The following is a 22,802-nucleotide window of genomic DNA, read 5'->3' as shown; positions in this document are numbered from 1 at the left end:
CCAGAATCTCCCCTCCCCACAGCGCCTCCTGCCCGCTGGTGGGCCCCGCTGATTAGTGCCTCCCCGTCCCTCTCAGCGCCTATCGCCTTCTGCAGATCAGCTGTTTTGCGGTGTCAGGAGGCTCTGCAGGGAAGGGGAGAGGAGCGAGGGCCCAGCATGCTCGGGGGAGGGGGTGAAACGAGGCGGGGCAGGGGCGGAACGAGGCAGGGCGGGAAGAGGCGCAAAGGGGGTGGGGCCACGGGGGAAAGAGGTGGAGTGGGGGTGAGGCCTGGGTGGACCTCGGGGGGGGAAGCACCCCCCGGCAGATTAGAAACTAAAGGCCTAGGTCCCGGGTCCCACACCCTCTAGGGTTATATGTCTCTGTGTACGATATGGAGTTCCATATGGGGTATAGTCCCTGGTAAACAAAGGGAATAAGCTGGCCTCAAACTGTGTGGAAATCTGGGTAGTTGCAGCTGTATTCCTCACTCAACACCTCATGTTTGGGGACTGTGATTTCAGATATCATAACATTCTCACCCTCATAGCTCCATTCTGTTTTAGAAGTATCCTCCACTGTCTGACTTACTGAGCTCCAACCTTCAAGAAGAAGCTGTTTTACACTGGAACAGCTGCAGACCAGTGGACCGAGGACAGACCTGAGAGACAGCACTGCTGTGTTCTCTTCACAGCTCTTAAGATCCATTAATTGTTTTGAAATCTTCCGCATTCCGTTCCACCAGTTTGAGACATGTGGACACAGCCAATCCCTGGCAAAGGGGATCTTGCAGCCAATGGTTTGGGAAATTTCCGGGAGGAACAGTTGTAGGGCTGTCACCTGTCTCAACACTGTGAGAAAACTAGCACAAAACAGTAAAGATTCACTTGCTATGATATTGCAGGGTTCTCAGGAGCACTGTAAAAATCTCCCCACTGTAGTCAGGTTTTGGTCCTGTTCCCAGTGAACTCAGTGGGATCAGGCTGTCACTACACAGAAGCCACAAGGATGCAAGTGCATTAAATATTCCCCTTATGCAGACCAGGGTGTTTCAATGGTCTAAACAAACAATTCCAGATCATGTAAAGTGGGGTAATTTGATGGAGGAGAAGCTGGATTCTGGATGTTGCCTGGGGTTGTCAGGTCTGTGTGTTTTCTCAAATGATCTACAGGCCTGTTTGTGAGCCTTGCTAATATTGCATTGAAGCTGTTTTATATCAAATTTTGTAATGCGTCTAGAATCATAGAATCATAGAATCATAGAATATCAGGGTTGGAAGGGACCCCAGAAGGTCATCTAGTCCAACCCCCTGCTCAAAGCAGGACCAAGTCCCAGTTAAATCATCCCAGCCAGGGCTTTGTCAAGCCTGACCTTAAAAACCTAGATCTAGAGCCATAGACAGGTGCAGCAACCAAGTCTGAATAAACAAAATAAGTAGAACACAGGGGCATTATGAGCTTAATTCAATAATATTTGTCTTGCACTTTGAGGCTCGTAAACAGAAGGTGTTATGTAAGTGCAAAAGTGTGATATATTACACTCAGGATTATAGAGTTCACATGTGAAACCATACAGATAATTTGGATAGGTGGAACTGGCACAAGAATGAAGGTAGTTAATATTTCTTCTCCACATGTGATCTGAGAGGAGTCTCTACCAGCTATTCTAATTTGTTAATGAAACATGGAGGTGGAGGCAGAATGACTTTTTTTCCCTTTATTTTTTCCAACTTGAGTAGTTTGAAGGGCAAAAAACCGAGCTGTCTGTTAAGATGCAGGACACAGATAATCTCTTAGCTGGGATCATTCAGTCTGGTGTCATTGGCATGATACAGTTTTCCCTAGTACAAATAAAACCACTTCTGGTTAATTCTATTATTTGTTTATTTGTATTGCAGTAGCATCTAGGAGCCTAGTCATAGACTAGGACCCCCATTGCACTAGGTGTTCCTCAGACAGAGATAATATAACATATATAGTGAATTAATTAATTAATTATAAGTCTACAATTTTCCTTTGCAGTGGCTGCAGAGTTTCTAGTTTAATCTCTGGTAGAGGTTGTGGCTCTGAGTATGTTATTGCATTAATTTACTCTGAATAAAGTTCATGAATCTTTGCTCTGTGGGGGCTCTCTGATGGAGTGTATCACCCATTGGAGTTCCAGAGCTAAACTGGTGATTGTGACTAATGCAAGACACTCTAGAATTCCTCCACAGAAAGGCCAAGGTTAATAGAAAAGCCTGGGAACCCACTGAAGCTGGTTAGCCTGTCCGCAGCCCATTTAAAGAAGAGTAAAGGTATGTCTACCCTGCATTTAAATAGCCCCTAAACTGAGCCCTGCAAGCCCCAGGAGCCTGGAAAGGTTAATTCTGCCCTAGCAAACAAGTCAGGTGAAAAGGCTGTGAGTTTATTTTTGTTGTCTATGTCTGTCTGAATTGTAGTTTCTGAAGTAGTTCCATTTACTTCTGTGGGCAATTTATGAAGTAATGTACTACCATTAACCCGCAGTCAGGATCAGCAGCTAGCCCTGTGTATCCCTGTGTATAAAAAGGCAAGTATTTTCCCATCTCCCAGGAGTGTTGTGAAAATTAAATGTACTTTGTAAATATAAAGCACTCTAAGTGCCAAGTATTATCCTAAAGAGCCCATTAATTAAAACTGACAATTCTTCTGGGAGATAGGTTATTGTTACATGCTTTGTGGAGGTGTATAGAGATTGTGTCAATAGGAGAGCAGGAAATGAAACGTAGGGGATGCATACTCCTACCCTTCCTCAACCAAATTTGAGCCACCCACCTCCCATTTTGTACCTGTCCAACAGAAGGCACTGAAGCAACTTGTGACTTTTTTTTTTTTTTACTTGCAGGTTTTTTCACTCCATATCCCTTTCCTGATGTATTTACAACCTAAGTTGTAAGATCCTTGGGCGGGGGGGGGGGGGGCTTGATCTGTACATAGGATGTAGACTCATCATTGCAACACCTAGTGCTTAGGTGCCCTGCTGCCTAGTGGAATCCACAGCCCCAAGGAAGATGCCCAGGCTCCCACAGGAGAATTTGGTGCCTAAGGCTGGGATTCTCTGAAGACAGCAAGCTGAGCTAGCCAATAGGAAATGCCAAATCCCCACTTCTCAAAGGTAGTCAGTGCCTAACTCTGAGGTGAAGGGAGGCACGTCTCTCAGGAGTGTTGAACCCTCTCCTGGAATTAGGAGACTAAGTCAGGTCAGTCCTTTCTCCCCACCTCACCCCCTCAGAAAAAGAGAGAGGCCCCACACCATTATAGTCAGGACACTCAACTGGGATGTAGGATACCTGTTTTCAGATCCAAGCTCTGCCTGATTTGGAGGAGGGACTTGAAGCTCGGTCTTCCCATCCCAGGGGCTGTACAGACATTCTCTCTCTGCCCTAATGAATAGTGAATTATTTATACGGAGTGGAACAGCTTCAACAGGAAAGAGTGAGAGAGACCCAGACCAGAATACCCAAGGTGCTTGCCTGGACTGTGGGAGACCCAGATCTGAATCCTTGCTGAGTCTGATTTGGAGCAGGGGCTTGATCCTGGGTCTCTCAGAGGAGTGCCCTGGCTATTGGATATAAACACACATCCATCTTTTGTATGGCTTAGGTCATGCAGGTGAAATAGGTGGGGAAATGCCTAGTTTGTAAATCTAGGCATGAGCTAGGGTGCCAAACAGCTTGGCAGTTTTGTGCATGCCTCCTGGCAGAAACATTGGCACCTACAGGACCTTACCAGTGGAAACAAGTGCCTACGGAATTTAGGTACCTATATGGATAAGAAGCAGCTGAGTATGGGTTTGGGGGATCTCATTGGCTCCTAAATTTTGGATTTCAGTGTCTAACGACCACTTTAGTGCCTAAGATTCTTTGTGGATTAGCATTCAGTGATTTAGGAGCATAGTTCCCACTGGCTGCTGTCAGGGCTGATTCCCCACTCTGGCACTTCGAGTGCAGAAGGTGGGAGCCAGCATGGATTCTAAAAAATGAAAACTGGCCACTCCAGGCTTGTATTAAACTCCCAAAGTACAGCTTTTCTCTGATCTTGGATGGGTAGATGCTGCCACCACCCAAGTGCAAAAAAACTCCCCTGGGACCCAGGAAGGCGCACTTGGGAATTCCTTTCTGTAGGGAACTCTCAAGCCCTTTCACTCCCCTCCGGGGAAGAGCTGAGAAAGAAAAACAAAGGAAATCAGCTGTTGCCACCAGCTAATTAAACAACATATGCACAAACCTCTTAGGACACCAAAAATCCAATCCTGTTCTTAAAAAAGGTAAATTTTATTATAAACAAAAAGGAAGAAAATACCTCTGAATCTTAGGCTTTTGCTAGATTTAAAAATCCCATTTACAAAAATTAAACATCAAGAATAACCTTCTTGAGGTCCATCTTAAAGGTCACAAGCAAAACAAAAGCATTTGGGTTAGCACAGAGGAGTCCACTAGCCATAAGAAATAAACAGAATTAAACCTAATCGCATCTTTCTAAACATTCCTGATCCACTGACACATCTGGGGGTTTCAAATAAGTAGTTCTAGGCATAATCTGATGATTTTTCATAACTGGTTTAAAGCTTCTCATAGCATAATTGCTGCCCTATTCCCCTCTTCCCCGGAGAACACCAACAACAGACAAAGGAAAAGGAGGACTTGTGGCACCTTAGAGACTAACAAATTTATTTGAACATAAGCTTTCACACAGAGGAACAGCGCTGCGGGGGGGGGGAGCGGAAGGGGTTCCTCAGACGTTCTTGTCAACTGCTGGAAATGGCCCACCTTGATTATCACTACAAAAGGTGTCCCCCCACCACCAGCTCTCCTGCTGGTAGTAGCTCACGTTACCTGATCACTCTCCTTACAGTGTGTATGGTAACACCCATTGTTTCATGTTCTCTGTGTATATAAATCTCCCCACTGTATTTTCCACTGAATGCATCCGATGAAGTGAGCTGTAGCTCAGGAAAGCTTATGCTCAAATAAATTTGTTAGTCTCTAAGGTGCCACAAGTCTTCCTTTTCTTTTTGTGGATATAGACTAACACGGCTGGTACTCTGAAACAGACAAAGGGGGAGTCTTGTTTCAATTTTTAAAAGTTTTAGCCGTCCCATTGGCTCTTTTGGTCAGGTGCCCACTCCTTTTCTTTTACCTAGCCAGGGAGACTTTTTAACCCTTTGCAGGTAAAGCAAGCGGAGAACAACTACCAAGAGGGAATTTATAGCTAATTGGCTGGCTGGGCGTCCATAAAAGGGAGCTACCCTCCCCCATTTCGTTTATCACAGCTACCAATGAGACTTAGGTGCCCAAGTCGCTTAAGCACATCTGAAAATGTTGCCCCATTTCTGTATTCTCTCTCTAAAGTGCCATGCTCTCCTCTGGCACTACAAGCAAACGTTAAATGGTATTAGTACATTTCTTCTCACAGAGCCGCTCACAAGCTACAGAAGCAGAAATGCTGCTGATTTAGCCTGTGGTGCTTTAAGGGGAGCTTTGTGTAATAATAAAAATCAACCTGGTCAATAACTTTCTGATTTTAATTTCACTCCTAGGTTTTTCAGTAGTCATATTTATTTGCCTTCCTCTATCCTCCAGGGTGTGTGCTTGGGAGAGTGTGAATACGTTCATTGCAGTGATAAAGTCTGAGCCACAGAGATTTTACATATATAAAATAAAGAAGATATGATCGCTTCTGCTGATCAATTTAATGGTAGCTACAACTTACTCATTCTCCTTCCAATTGCTTTTCTCATTTGGACTATTTTTCCTTTAACAGGTTCCTTCATTGCATTCTCTATCACTTTTTAAACACCACATGTACTGGACCCAATATTTCTCTCAGTGAAGTCAATGGGAGGCTTGCAGTTGACTCCAATGACAGCCACAATGAACTAGCCCCATTGATGTGTTCTTGCAAATAACTTCAAAGGCCCTTTCAACAGCTTCAGACCCCCAGCTCCTCTCCTTTTTAACTCTTATTTGCATTTGGTATCACTACCCCCTGTTTAGCAAGTGATGTTCAAGTTAGGGTGATCCCCTGAATTAGGATTTGTAAGTACAGTTATGCTGCCCTTTACTCATACAATAAGGATAACAATATTTCATTACTCTTGCATTCAATGCATTTAAAACTTTTATTAAAACTAATGTTAAAAAAATTATATAATACATAGATTGAGAAAAGAGTGTTTGTATATCTGGGTATAATGCTTAGATTATCCACAAATACAAAGTTTGTTTTTTAAAGTCATATGATACATATAGTACATAATCAGCAATAACCCATATTTAGGTGAATAAATTTAAGAATATAGTTTAGATATTAGCATCCAAGTATTTGGGTACATCACTCATGAAAAGTTGTACAGAGATTTGGTTGTGGAAAGCAAAATATATCAATGAGTGAAGATTGTCCCTCAGTAATTGAGAAGTTAGGGTAGGCTGTCTATTTAGAAAATACAATTCATGAGGAAAGTATTTCAGTTACTTTCCTGACTGCGCTTCTCATATTAAAATGAGTTTTAACCCAAAACAGCCAAAATTGATCACTTTGGCAATGCAGGGCTATCTGCTGATCTCCAAGCAGAGTAAGCGTGTCTATGAAAATACTATACAGTCAGCCCCTGAGGTCTTTCCCCCCAGTTCATCACTAGATGTTGGGGAGAGCTCATTCAGACCCTGCTTACATATATATTAGCTAGGATGCTACCTGCCTGATTAGTACCTTCATATGTTTTGAACAAGTTCATCTGATAGCAAACATTTACCCACTTAAATCTTCAACTCAGAATAGCCACATCTTGAGCAGCTTTGCTGCATTAACTCAAAAGCACAGATCCATTTCTGTTGTATGGGAGAACAAGGCATCGTGACCTTAAAACTGAAAACAAGTTTAAAATGTATGAAACTTTAAATTTTCATTTTATTTTGCTGTATGATTGCAATGCAATGTGAAATAGAATTTTTAATCACACCTTCTTTAATATTTCAAAGCAAAGATGACACATCTCAATGGAATTATATATGGTCAGCATGGTAAACATGTTCAGAATGAATATTTGTTCCTTTGGTCTCACTCTTTCCTGAATTCAGGAACAGACTATAGATTGAGATTCTTAGTGTGGCTGTAGTCTGAAAAGTGACTATAAGTAATTATATTCAGCTCTTACTGAAGCACTCTTCAGCCAACTATCTTGAAACAATATATCAAGGAGGGCAACTCTCTTATTCTTTATTGAGTCTGAGACACAGAGTTAGAGTGAATTGTCAAAGGTCTCAAAAAAAGCCATTGGCAGAGATAGGACTAGAACCCAGGTTTCTGATTTCCAGGCCTGTGTCTGGTCCACAGGATCATAGTGACTCCATCCTTGTTCTAGTTGTCTGCTCCCCATATTGCAAAATTGAGTGAGAAACTATATTATGACTGTTGTTATAGAGACAGGACAGCTCTGGAAAAGTGAGCTGAGTTCTGCTTGTCCTCATGCACTGACAACAATATTGCCAGCAAAGTTCCAACTGCTGGATCTCCGTTTCTGGAAGAGAGAGGCAACAGGGAGAAAGCTCAACTTTCAGATCTTAGGATGAGTTTGCAGTAGTAGGAGTTACAGGAAGAAAACATTCTTTTCCCTGAAAACTGAACACATTTGATAAGTAACTGAGGAAGAACAAGCATAGAGAGCCCCTTGATGTTACTGCATAGTTAGATCTCAGACCACCACAAACTTCAAATGATATAGGCACATAATGGTACCTAACTATTGGTGCGGCCCAATCCCACACCCATTGAAACAGGTTACAAATTTACATGGACTTAAGACCAAATAGTATTGGGTCCATATGTTTGTTAAGGATGGGTCCAGAATGGGAGATCCAAATCATCCTCGCAAATTTGGAGAAGTTCCAGTCTGGATCCAAACTTCATGATTCAGAAACCAATATAGAATGGACTGAACCTTCAGCAGGAATCTGAATGCTTCAGGGAAATTCTTTTCCAGATCTGTACACTGATCCAATGCTGCACTACTCCAATTTTATTCTGGTGTAACTCCACTCAAATCAAGGGAGTTGCAGTGGTATGAAACTGGAGCAATGCAATGGTGACTCAGGCTCTTGACTTTGTGCCTTTATGTAATAAGTGTGCTAGGTACAACCAGACAAACTTGCAGCCTCCTGGGTTAAAAAACAAATGCAACTGAGAGACTGATCAAATAAAATATAAAGGTAGAGCAGAATAAAAGAGGATCGAGTGCAGGTTAAGAGGAAAACAAAGATTCATAGATTCATAGATACTAAGGTCAGAAGGGACCACTCTGATCATCTAGTCCGACCTCCTGCACAGCGCAGGCCACAGAATGTCACCCACCCACTCCTATGAAAAACCTTACCCATGTCTGAGCTATTGAAGTCCTCAAATCATGGTTCAAAACTTCGAGGGAGCAGAGAAGCCTCCCTCCAGTCAACCATGCCCCATGCTTGGGAAGGAAAGAGTAAAATTTAAATCCTTTAAAATAACTGTCACAAAACGGATGTGGTAGAAGAAAAACAACTTGCTCCTCCTGCCTTTGGGGAAGGCTAGGAGTTGGAGCCAGGGGTACCTCCTGGACAGTACCTGAAAGGCAAGCTCTGTAAATATCTGACAATAATGCTGCTACACAGGTAGAATCAGTGTATTAGACAAGAGGGAACAGAAATCCTCAGCTGCACAATCACCTGTTTCAATGGGTGTGGGATCGGGCCGCTAATTAGGTACACAGGCTGCTCTGTCCAGGAGTGGAAGGAAATACTCTCTACTGATCCTTGAAAGGCACATTGCTAAACCTACAGCAGAGGTGAATCGAGCAATAAAACAAATTAATTGAAATGAGGCTCTGGGAGTTTGCAGGGTGACTGGAAATCAGTTCTTCTTCTGGGTCCACTTCTTCCCTTAATCATGTTCAGATCAATCACTTCAGATGTAGATAGTTCCCGCCCCTTCCTGCTAGAGAGGAGGCTGTTCACAGAAGAGAAGCGGGGTGGGGAGGTATGTTTTCAGCTCTTCTGTGGTTCAGTAAGACAGCTGAAGTTACTGCTATCCATCTCTCTGCCTCCAAGTGAAGGTCAATGCAAACTAGTGACTATGCAAAAAGAAAAGGAGTACTTGTGGCACCTTAGAGACTAACAAATTTATTAGAGCATAAGCTTTCGTGAGCTACAGCTCACTTCATCGGATGCATTTGGTGGAAAAAACAGAGGAGAGATTTATATACACACACAGAGAGAACATGAAACAATGGGTTTATCATACACACTGTAAGGAGAGTGATCACTTAAGATAAGCCATCACCAACAGCAGGGGGGGGAAGGAGGAAAACCTTTCATGGTGACAAGCAGGTAGGCTAATTCCAGCAGTTAACAAGAATATCAGAGGAACAGTGGGGGGTGGGGTGGGAGGGAGAAATACCATGGGGAAATAGTTTTACTTTGTGTAATGACTCATCCATTCCCAGTCTCTATTCAAGCCTAAGTTAATTGTATCCAGTTTGCAAATTAATTCCAATTCAGCAGTCTCTCCTTGGAGTCTGTTTTTGAAGCTTTTTGTTGAAGTATAGCCACTCTTAGGTCTGTGATCGAGTGACCAGAGAGATTGAAGTGTTCTCCAACTGGTTTTTGAATGTTATAATTCTTGACGTCTGATTTGTGTCCATTCATTCTTTTACGTAGAGACTGTCCAGTTTGGCCAATGTACATGGCAGAGGGGCATTGCTGGCACATGATGGCATATATCACATTGGTAGATGCGCAGGTGAACGAGCCTCTGATAGTGTGGCTGATGTGATTAGGCCCTATGATGGTATCCCCTGAATAGATATGTGGACAGAGTTGGCAACGGGCTTTGTTGCAAGGATAGGTTCCTGGGTTAGTGGTTCTGTTGTGTGGTGTGTGGTTGCTGTGAGTATTTGCTTCAGATTGGGGGGCTGTCTGTAAGCAAGGACTGGTCTGTCTCCCAAGATCTGAGAGAGCGATGGCTCGTCCTTCAGGATAGGTTGTAGATCCTTGATGATGCGTTGGAGAGGTTTTAGTTGGGGGCTGAAGGTGATGGCTAGTGGCGTTCTGTTGTTTTCTTTGTTGGGCCTGTCCTGTAGTAGGTGACTTCTGGGTACTCTTCTGGCTCTGTCAATCTGTTTCTTCACTTCAGCAGGTGGGTATTGTAGTTGTAGGAATGCATGATAGAGATCTTGTAGGTGTTTGTCTCTGTCTGAGTGTTCCTCTGATATTCTTGTTAACTGCTGGAATTAGCCTACCTGCTTGTCACCATGAAAGGTTTTCCTCCTTCCCCCCCCCCCTGCTGTTGGTGATGGCTTATCTTAAGTGATCACTCTCCTTACAGTGTGTATGATAAACCCATTGTTTCATGTTCTCTGTGTGTGTGTATATAAATCTCTCCTCTGTTTTTTCCACCAAATGCATCCGATGAAGTGAGCTGTAGCTCACGAAAGCTTATGCTCTAATAAATTTGTTAGTCTCTAAGGTGCCACAAGTACTCCTTTTCTTTTTGCGAATACAGACTAACACGGCTGCTACTCTGAAACTAGTGACTATGCAGAGAGTCAAACTTTCCTGCTTTCCTTCTGAGATATTTTTTTTTCTTTGAGAGGTTTAATGATGAAACAAAAGCCAGCCACTGTTTACAGACGGTGACTCCAGTGACCACCCTTTCTGTGAGTGCTGTCAGAGGGGATGGGGGTGACATCCTCAATGCATCCAATCTTCATTCCAGAATGAGCTAGAGCTTTGAGGGCTGATTGGGCACCAGGTCCAGGAATCTTGGTCCTATTTCCACCTGTAGCTCACAGCTTGATGTGAAGGGCAGTGATGCCCAGCTCCTTGCACCTCTGGGCAACATCCTGGGCTGCCAACATAGCAGCATAGGGTGAAGATTCATCTTTGTCGGCCTTCACCTTCATACCACCAGTCACTCGGCAGATGGTTTCCTTGATATGCAAGGCAGGCACAATGGCTCAGAGCTACTATCCTATTTCACTTTCAAGTAGGAAATCACTGCCAAAGGAGTCCTTTCCAGGTGCTGCTGTTGCTATGCAAGAGACATAAGGCTTGATCCAGCTCCCACTGAAGTCAATGGCCGAACTGATACTATGTTCAATGATTGAGCCCAGATGACAAGCACACAAGGATAGCAGAAGGGGACTCAGTGGGAATGGACACATTTAGGGATCATTAGATCCCTTTAGAATGAAACAATTAGGAAGCTCTTTAGAGAAACAAAATGACTATTGGCAACCTGAGAAACGGACATGGCATCTAGACAAGTCTCTGAAAAAAGACCATGCAGGCTCCCCTGAAATAGCCATGTCCTAGCTGTAGGGGTGCAGAAGACTCTGACAAATATAGCAACTGAAACAAACTTCAGTAGCTGATTTGAGTGCTGGGAAGAGTACCCCAGTATTGGCATTTCTACATAACCCCCCCCAAAAAACAATAAAGCATTTCTCAACATCTCCAAAGGCAAAAGTAAATCCGGTCTGCGGCTGGAAGGAATTTCTTCTTGTGGCAGTTCCAAGATAAACCATTTAAAGGTATTAGAGTTTTCTTTGTTGCTATTATTTAAAGGTGGCCATCCATATTTTATCAAGGATTATACCTGTTTTAGAATTTATAGAGAATTTCATATTATCTATACCATCTACATCCTCTTCCCAATTATTAATTTGTATTACAATAACGCCCTAGAGGCCCCAACTGAGTTTAAGACCCTGTTGTCCTTGGTGCTGTAAAAACATATAGTAAGCATCCCTGCCCCAAGGTTCTTACTGTTCAGTTATGAAGAGAAGTCACGTAACATATTAGAATCTACTCCATGTAGTGCATGTGATGAGACACCACCCAGATGCCTTTTGAAGGGTCCATTAGAACAATTTGCCTAGAGGTGTGTTCAGTGCTACATTGCTGACAGTCCAAGTCAAGACTGGACATGTGTTTCACAAAGATGCTCTAGCTCAAACAGAAGTTATGAGCCTGATACAGAAAATACTGGATTAGATTCTTTCACTTCTACTATGCGGGGTAGGGGGTTAGATTAGATGATCATAATTGTCCCTTCTAGGATTAAAATCTATAAGGATTAACAATGCCTTGTAAAGTAGTAACTGATTTTTATGCATGAAGTTATGAAAACTTCTTAAAGGGCTCCACTTAGCCTGGATAAAGAAGTGTGTTGGAAAAGACCAATAGTCTTTGATAGGCCCACACACCAATTAGGGAGAAAATGAAAAACTTGTATATTGAGACTTGAAATAATGACTGTAAATTAAACAGTTTATAACTACCCCTCTAAAAAACCCTTAGAATTTAATAGCAAATGATAGCTTTTGTAGTATTTTCCAACGCAGCACTACTTAGTGCCCCAAGCTCCAGGCCTCTCTACCCACAGTCAATTGGTACTCCCGACCCATAGTAAAGTGGCTGGTGGTATGTGGATTACAGGATGGGTGTTGTGGCAAAAAAGGGGTCACTGGTGGAGTGAGTTGAGAACAACTGTAGAAGTTATGTTTTCTGGGAGCAACTGAAGGCATAAAATGAGAAAACATGAAATTCACTATTTACGATAAAAAGATTTGTAAATAAGATATTTCTCTTATTTGTATGTAGTACTTAGAAATAACCACCAGATGGCGGCATAAGACTATCAATTAAACTGATCCCATTTATCTCCTATTTAACCAATTTGACCTGAGAGGAGAAACAGAGCTTCTTTTCCTTCAAGGATCTATACAAAGAAAAATGCTACTGTAAAATTAATAGAGTGGGCCAGATTCTACCCTCATTTACACTGTGTCTACACTAGAGCTACTCCACTGTTTACAGCCTGAGCAGGATCAGGCCCACGGGACTCTTCTCAGCGTAAAGCAATGTTAATGTAACAAACTTAAATCCAAAAGAGTAAAGACACTCGGTGTCAAGGTTGTGTCTGCATTCTTTGCACACCTTTTTTTGGACCTTTTAGGGGACAGATCCTCAGCCGGTGCAAACTGACATAGCTCTGCATTCACTGAAGCTGGACTGACTTAATACAACCAAGAATCAGAGGCTAGCTTTACAGGAGTCTGTAATCTCTGTGAGCTATATTATATGCACCAACACAATCGGGTGTGTTGACAGTGGAAACCTCAATTTTTAATTTCTCTAATTCTGTGAGTTAATTGTTTTATTTCTGGAAAGCCAAAAGGCCCCAACAGAGATTGGGTCTTGTTGTGCTAGACATCCTACAAACTCACCGGTCCCTGCCATGAAGAGTTTACAGTTTAAACAGATGGGTAGACTAAGGGTATGTGAAGGAAAACAGAAGCACAGAGCAGGGAAGCGACTTGCCCAAAGTCACATGGTAGGTCAGCGGCAGAATCAGGAATATTGCACTAGACTAGAGACTCCAATTTTATCTTCTAGGCTGCACTGCCTTAGTTGAACTTGGACCTTTAACATTTTATTAAACAAAGAACATTTAGTCCCATTGTTTTCCTAAGATCTGAAAATATGCTGTAACTTCCCTGCAGCCAGATATTAATATAGAAATTACTTGGCCAGGCAACCACAACCATAAGAATAACAAAGCCAGGGAGCGGAGTTTCCCCATGAGTCTGCAGATGTGTGATTTCTGCTTGAGTTTTGTTCTGCCTGTCTGCTCTGTTCTTCTGAGTAGGCAGGATGTTTGGAGCATACAGAAAAAAGCGAGATTTTAATCCCCTACCTGCTCCAAAGGATGGCAGTGTGGGAAAGCAATGCATCACAGACACAGATGAAAATTCAAATGAGGCCAAATTACACAAGTGTAAAATGAGAGCAACTCCATTTGTGTTAATAGAATGACTCTGGATTTACACTGGGGGAAATGTAAATCCAATTGGACTCCAATCAGCCTCAGCAGTGGCAATCTGAGAACAGTTTTATTTCTTAAATATAAAAAGCTTGCAATGAAAGTCTGAGGCACTTCTCTCACTGGACCTCATCCTAATTGACTTCATTGGGCTTACAGTCTGTCCCATAGCCTGGCCTGTATTGTAGAGGGTTTTCTTCATTAGTGAATCATAGAAACATAGACTCTCAGGGTTCGAAGGGACCTCAGGAGGTCATCTAGTCCAACCCCCTACTCAAAGCAGGACCAATCCCCAACTAAATCATCCCAGCCAGGGTTTTGTCAAGCCTGACCTTAAAAACTTCTAAGGAAGGAGATTCCACCATCTCCCTAGGTAACGCATTCCAGTGTTTCACCATCCTTCTTGTGAAAAAGTTTTTCCTAATATCCAACCTAAACTTCCCCCACTGCAACTTGAGACCATTATTCCTTGTTCTGTCATCTGCTACCATGGAGAACAGTCTAGATCCATCCTTTTTGGAACCCCCTTTCCGGTAGTTGAAAGCAGCTATCAAATCCCCCCTCATTCTTCTCTTCCACAGACTAAACAATCCCAGTTCCCTCAGCCTCTCCTCATAAGTCTTGTGTTCTAGTCCCCTAATCAGTTTTGTTGCCCTCCACTGGACTCTTTCCAATTTTTCCACAATCCTTCTTGTAGTGTGGGGCCCAAAACTGGACACAGTACTCCAGATGAGGCTTCACCAATGTCAAATAAAGAACGATCACGTCTCTCAATCTGCTGGCAATGCCCCTACTTATACAGCCCAAAATTCCGTTAGACTTCTTGGCAACAACGGCACACTGTTGACTCAGATCCAGCTTCTCGTCCACTGTAATCCCTAGGTCCTTTTCTGCAGAATTGCTGCCTAGACATTTGGTCCCTAGTCTGTAGCGATGCATGGGATTCTTCCGTCCTAAGTGCAGGAGTCTGCACTTGTCCTTATTGAACCTCATCAGATTTCTTTTGGCCCAATCCTCTAATTTGTCTAGGGCCCTCTGTATCCTATCCCTACCCTCCAGCATATCTACCTCTTCTTCTCCAAGTTTAGTGTCATCTGCAAACTTGCTGAAGGTGCAATCCACGCCATCCTCCAGATCATTAATGAAGATACTGAACAAAACCGGCCCCAGGACTGACCCTTGGGGCACTCCCCTTGATACTGGCTGCCAACTAGACATGGAGCCATTGATCACTACCCATTGAGCCCGACAATCTAGCCAGCTTTCTATCCACCTTATAGTCCATTCATCCAGTCCATACTTCTTTAACTTGCTGACAAGAATATTGTGGGAGACCATGTCAAAAGCTTTGCTAAAGTCAAGGAACAACACGTCCACTGCTTTCCCCTCATCCACAGAGCCAGTTATCTCATCACAGAAGGCAATTAGATTAGTCAGGCATGACTTGCCCTTGGTGAATCCATGCTGACTGTTCCTGATCACTTTCCTCTCCTCTAAGTGCTTCAGAATTGATTCCTTGAGGACCTCCTCCATGATTTTTCCAGGGACTGAGGTGAGGCTGACTGGCCTGTAGTTTCCAGGATCCTCCTTCTTCCCTTTTTTAAAAATGGGCACTACGAATAAACACATTAGTTTAGTTACAGGTTCATCCTGGAATTCTGGGAATGTGGACATGGTGACTATGGACTGCTGGGGTATTGGATGTGGTGGATGTGGAAGGGTGGGAAGCTGTAAGTGTGGGCAGTGAAGATTGTGAGTAGCGCATGACCACATTCTTCTTCAGGCCCTGCTCATTATTGGCTGAGCAAAGCAAACCTCAGCTAGATGGCATTTTTCTCCTTGTCTATATGTAATGCAGTAAGTTTCAAAAACAGCATCCAATCAAATCAATCAAATTAATGCACTTATGGGATCTGTTGACACTCTAATTCTCCACCCTCTCCCCATTTTACACAGCTAACACAATTGAAATCAATGGTTACATCACTGTAAACATGAAGTAACAGCATAGAGAAAAAGGACCTATGTGTCATGTACATTGTGTTGCTTATGAAAAGCTGTTCCTTTAATGTGGCACTTTATAACCTTTATTGGTTATATATTATATATTGGTGGATTTTTAATTTATATATATGTAAACATGCACACACACCACTAAGTAGAGCAGGTTGAAAAGCAAAAATAAATTTTTCAGGAAAATGGCAAAATTTTCAATTCAAAGTGTTTGAAATAGATCTATTTTTAATGGGGGACTTATAACACTTTTTGACACTTAAGCTTTTTTGACATTTTTACCAATATCAAAAATATTTGTCTATGGAAAGCCCAGTTTTCCCATAAATGAGAAGTGTCCATATCTTCAACAATGGTGGTTTTTCAAATTTGTAGGGGTGGGGCGGGAAAGGACACGGCACTCTTTGCAAAATATTAGACTTTGACAATTTTTCACAAAATATTTTATTTCCGGGAAAAAGACTGTCTTTTACCCACAAAACCTTCTTATTTAAATATGTGATCTAGTTCTTACCTGAACTCACTGGTTCAGAATATGGAAAACAATCTTAGTAATTCTGGGATAGCAGCTTCTACCCTTACACTGAGAAGTGTCCTACTCCATGAGTTGTTTCACAGAAATCAGTGGTGTTCCTCAACTTTGATGTTCCAAACTAGGGCCATTTTTTCAGTTGTCAGAGCATTTAAAAAATTGCATCAGCCTGTAACTTCTTGCTGTTTTACTTTGTCTCTTTAATTGTTACTCTGTTACTCTTAGGATCCACAATCATGGATATTGTAGTAGGCTCTATACAAACACATAGTGAACCCTGCCCCCAAGAGCCTATACTCTAAATGAGTTTAGTTCTATTGAAAGATGCCATATTGACAACCATGAAGACTGCAGTTCTCTAGTCTACAGAACAGGTTCAGCACTAGTAATAGAGGCACCAACTTCTGCAGCGAGCCCCACCCCTAGTGTTCTAACCCGAAGGGGCCATTGGTAAGGAATGGAATACATTGACAGACATCAGTAATGGGGATAAATGTGGTATAAAGACCTAGAATAAATTATTTTCCTTTTAATTTTTTTTTAAATTGGGCAGAATTTGGGATCCCTCTCTGAAATGTCACATGCCCAATTTAATCCAAGAGAAAATGAATTTTCTCAAATGAATATAGGTATGTTTTTGTATATGTTGCAGTGGTAATCCTGATTGATGCTACACTGGCAAAGAGAGGACCATGAGAAACTAAGGTTTAAGAGAATACTAAACAAGCTGCATGTATTAACAACTATCAAATACATTTGGATTAAATGATACTCAGGAGCCTCTACGTCTTCATGGCAGCTCTGGTGGATATGGTGGGCACAACAAAATCAATGGATAAAATATTACTTTGTTTTAAGACATTTGGGGCCACCCCTTGCATGGTATAAATCAGTGCCATCACATTGACATTGAGAGCTAATTTACACCAACTCAGGCTGTGTTTCAAATGCTTCTGTTAGGATGGAGATGTGAAATTTTCTGCTGATTGGTTTGAGAGCAACGGATGTCTCATTGTTTTATATCTCATTTTAAATGGTAGCAATGGGATTTAATCAATCTAGCCCAGCAGAGAATTTGTCCCTGTTTCTATGGCCTGCAAGGTATGGATTCATCATAGATGGATAATAAACAATTGGATGTAAAAACCTATGCATGTCTAATGCTTGGGAATGTGTGTTGCCTAATGTACAGGGGAGAGTTATGTCATGTAGTACAAGAGCTGATTGTAAAAAGTTGAAATTTGTCTCTGTCTTTTCAACCAGCTCTAATAATGACAGGCCACTCATGAGAGAAAGTGCCCTGTAGTGGGCAGAGAGAATAAGATGTTCCTGCTGGTTCTAGCTAAGGCCCCTGTCCTACAACTCATTCCCCCTGTGTCTACATGGAGCACTGACTCTGCACCCCAATGAATCATGTTCTGAGCTACAGGGTCAATCAGCATTCTCACCCCAGGTCATTAAACTACTTAGTAACTGTACCAGTTCTCTACAGCCCATGAATTTATAGCATAGAATATAGAGTGCAAAATGGAGCTGAGCTTGGCCAGATTCATGCTGGACCCTGGTGACGAGGGAAAAGCAGCAGCCTGGAAAGGGTTCAATCCCTGCCTACCACATGGCTGGGGTGGGTACACAAGGAAGAGGAAGCTGGCCCTTTTACAGCGTCTTGAGACAGGTATCTAAAATCATGACAAATCTTGGCCCTCACTCCTTGGTCTTTCTCCAGCTCTGACACTGACTTGCTGTGTGAACCAGGTTGTCACTTGGCTTATTTTGTTAACACTTCTGGAATATGGGTATAATATCTAATTATCTCAGAGGGTGAATGAGCATTTGTAAAACAATTTGAGCATGAATCTTCAGCTCACAATATAATGGAAACAATTAAATGGGCCTGATTCTCCATTACACTGGAGTAACATCGTTGATTTTAACCACGATAAAAGCATGGGGTTCTAGGAAAATGATCTCCTCTTGGCCCCTGGCTGAGTGAGACAGCAAAGCTTCTGTGGATTGCAACCAGCATCGTCAATTGAGTTGTTTATTGTTTATAACACAGGGCACAAGCAAGACAACAATAAAATTCCTTGAGGAAAGAGCCTTGAAAAGGACGTGGGTGTGGAGTTTGCTTCTCTCTTCTGGCTGGAGGACCATCCTACACACCTGAAATGCTTTACGTGAAAAGTCATATATCAGCCTGCTGTTCATTTTGCTATTGGTTTCCAAAACCCTTCTGGAAGACTACTTCCTGCACCACTGTTAACTCTACATACATGGGCCTAGAAGGATTAATAGCCTGTGAGCAGCAGTAATCCCCATTTCCACGCTGCAACAAACAGCTGATGATTATTTTTATTTCAAGTGTAGCCAGTCAAGAGGGGTGGAAAGAAAGTAACGCTGCTTGAGTCCTAGTGTAATGTGCATTTGTAATCCATTGTTCAGTATTGTGGCCCTTCCCCTGTTCTGCATGTAACCCAAAGAGGATATGTCTGCTGCAGCTCTTGCATCTGTGATTTAGGCCCTGATATTGCAATGAGATACATGGAGGTGAGTCTTTGCATGTGCACAATGCTCCATTGACTTCGGTGAGGCTCTATATGGGCACAGGGCAATACCTGCACTGCAGGGTCTAGGCCTAGAGGTCTGACGTTCAATCTCTGATGACCAAGTTAATGGCCATTGCCCATATACACACTGTCAAGGGCAACATGGAATTAGAGGCTGAACCTTGGCTATGAAAACCATTACAGTGCCAGGGATTATCAATTAGTAACTGTGTAAGATTTTCTGCATTTCCAGAAAACGGAAAAACGTAAATTTATAAAATGTGTAGGGGTAAAATCCACCCCCATATTTTGAAATAACATTAGTATTCATAACATAAAACTGTGATTCTAGTGAAGATAGTATCACACTGGAGAAGTGGTGGAAAAGAGTATATATGTGTGAAATATATATTTTAATCTGATGCCACATATATATGTATGCATGAATATATCTTTTCTTTGATTTCTAGCTCTCTAATGGCAGTTCCATTACAGACTTCTTTCACTTGCATTAATCAGATATGCAGGACAGGAGCTGAGCATCTTATGCTGCTATTACTATAGAGGAACTGAAATTATACAGCACACCAGGAACACTAAATCATTTCCCCTGAGTGATCACTCCTCCTTGCTTATTCATGGCTGGTTGCAAAGCCGAAGCTGAAAAGAAGATTACCATATGATGCTACAATACATGCTCCTTCTATACATAGGCAATGTCCTCTCAGTTGCTTAAGTGTGTTTTGCCATTGTTCGTTATTAAATTTTTGGGAAAAAAAATCACTCCTGTGATATTTTTTGTAGCTGATCGTTGCCAGGCTGCTGAGATATTATATAGTCCTAAAAGGACACAGGATATGTTGGTGAGGGATGATCTACAGCTGTTAGTAGAATCATAGAATCATAGAATATCAGGGTTGGAAGGGACCCCAGAAGGTCATCTAGTCCAACCCCCTGCTCAAAGCAGGACCAAGTCCTAGTTAAATCATCCTAGCCAGGGCTTTGTCAAGCCTGACCTTAAAAACCTCTAAGGAAGGAGATTCTACCACCTCCCTAGGTAACGCATTCCAGTGTTTCACCACCCTCTTAGTGAAAAAGTTTTTCCTAATATCCAATCTAAACCTCCCCCATTGCAACTTGAGACCATTACTCCTCGTTCTGTCATCTGCTACCATTGAGAACAGTCTAGAGCCATCCTCTTTGAAACCCCCTTTCAGGTAGTTGAAAGCAGCTATCAAATCCCCCCTCATTCTTCTCTTCTGCAGACTAAACAATCCCAGCTCCCTCAGCCTCTCCTCATAAGTCATGTGCTCTAGACCCCTAATCATTTTGTTGCCCTTCGCTGTACTCTTTCCAATTTATCCACATCCTTCTTGTAGTGTGGGGCCCAAAACTGGACACAGTACTCCAGATGAGGCCTCACCAGTGTCGAATAGAGGGGAACGATCACGTCCCTCGATCTGCTCGCTATGCCCCTACTTATACATCCCAAAATGCCATTGGCCTTCTTGGCAACAAGGGCACACTGCTGACTCATATCCAGCTTCTCGTCCACTGTCACCCCTAGGTCCTTTTCCGCAGAACTGCTGCCGAGCCATTCGGTCCCTAGTCTGTAGCGGTGCATTGGATTCTTCCATCCTAAGTGCAGGACCCTGCACTTATCCTTATTGAACCTCATTAGATTTCTTTTGGCCCAATCTTCCAATTTGTCTAGGTCCTTCTGTATCCTATCCCTCCCCTCCAGCGTATCTACCACTCCTCCCAGTTTAGTATCATCCGCAAATTTGCTGAGCGTGCAATCCACACCATCCTCCAGATCATTTATGAAGATATTAGTAGTGCTCAGGCAGAAAATTGCTTCAATTAGGGGAAGAACTCCAGAAGGACCATTTGAACTTTGTCCATCTGATATTTGGGGGCCTGATCCGGCCACCTGGCTCATATGAGCAGCCCTGTGTGCTTCTTTGGGATACTCATGTGACTAACGGTTGCAGGATTAGATCCTTGTGCGTGGTGTGGTGGGAGACTGCTGGGTTGTGGGAACATCGGACCCTGCAATAGAGGAGCTCAAGTAGTTGTTTTTACCAGATGTTAGATGGAATTTCTTTGTATTACATTCTTGCATATTGGTGGTTTGTTTTTTTAATAATATGAGGTTAGGATGTGTCTGTTGGAGAAGATTTCTGTTTATCTTCCAGATGAGTAACATGTTAGTGCTATCATTTGGATAGCACATTAAAATGGCTCAGCACTAATACAATTTCTACATTATTTGCTGCTACATATTACATACATAATTCTCAGCTGTTATGTCAGCATCTGGGAGGGAGCATTGTTACTGGATAGTGCAGAATCAGAGTCATTGGTCCACAATAGCCAAAGTAACTAGTGATTTGGGTGCACTATTTGAGACACTGCAAAAGGGCTTGATTTTCATACAGTGCTGAGTATTTCCCCTCTGAAAATCTGGCCCTTTTACAGTGTCTTGAGACAGATATCTAAAATCATGCCAAATCTTGGTCCTCACTCCTTGGTCTTTCTCCAGCTCTGACACTGACTTGCTGTGTGAACCGGGTTGTCACTTGACTTACTTTGTTAACACTTCTGGAGAATGGGTATAATATCTAATTATCTCAGAGAATGAATGAGCATTTGTAAAACAATTTGAGCATGAATCTTCAGCTCGCAATATAATGGAAACAATTAAATGGGCCTGATTCTCCATTACACTGGAGTGACATCGTTGACATCGTTTAACCACGATAAAAGCCTCATATCTTCAAAGAAAGCGATGTGAGAAAGATCACATGCACTCTAGATGGTTTTAGAAGAATCTATTTCTTCCCATGAAGTTCTCTTACTAAATCCCATACAATTAACTGATTTAGTTTTCTCCAGTTGTAAACTGGACCTGTCAAGCAGCCCTTATATACATTTATAGTCAATAACATCAGCTAAACCAATAATAAATGCAACACAGCAACCCTATGTCAACAAAAATAAATAAGAAACCAGCCCTGTTCTGTAGAAACTGGCTGAACAGGCAATCACTGCAGTGTACCCTGAAGCTTGGGCTTTGTCAGACCCAAGGAGAAGTCTGAGTTAAGGACCCTTTGCTGAGGGGCTAAATTCTAGCAGCAGGCCAAGCCGCACTGAGTCATGTCGTGAGGTCTTTGCAGACATGGCGACTCTCGCAAATTTATCACGAGAGACGCAATTTCTACGTAAAGTTAAGCCTCACTCATGTTTTCACTATAGACTTCTCAAGTCTCGGGGTTTTGTTTTTTTCTACTGGTGTGATTTGCATGAAGCTTCTCATTGGGGTACCTCCAGAGGCAACCCCTCTAGTTTGCACCAGGGACTCTCATGCTTCCTTTGGCACTTTGTGCCCGCTCCCAGCAGCATCACATGCTCCATCATGTGACGAGCACTGGCCCTTTGCTCACAGCGCTGAGAGGAACTGCAGTCTCATTTTAGGTCACTATTTTTCAGCCGGAACTATTTGACAAATCCAACCTCCATTGGCAAATAGTTTCAGTGCCCCCCCCATGCATGTTTTGGTGAATTTACTGTTTGCCTAATAATAATGATGAATAATTAATATTAATTCACCGAGCTCTAATTGGAATAGCTTCCAATGCTTTGTATTTTCGCTTTCTTTTTTTTTCTCAGTATAGACGTACCCTCTGTGACCTGGATAGGCAAGGGTTAACTAAGCAACATTGGTGTAGCGGGAGCCAGGCATGCTTTCATTAATAGATCCCTAGATTAGCTGTCTGGCCATAGCAGGGTTAATATAAAAGCATCCATACTGCGGGAGCATCTAGTTTAGTTGGCCAGTAGAAGTGTCCAAAAGCGT

This window comes from Dermochelys coriacea, chromosome 1 (genome assembly GCF_009764565.3).
Source record: "Dermochelys coriacea isolate rDerCor1 chromosome 1, rDerCor1.pri.v4, whole genome shotgun sequence".
In the NCBI taxonomy this organism is placed as follows: Eukaryota; Metazoa; Chordata; order Testudines; family Dermochelyidae; genus Dermochelys; species Dermochelys coriacea.
The sequence above is the reverse complement of the archived record's forward strand: the minus strand, read 5'-3'. Positions refer to the sequence as shown.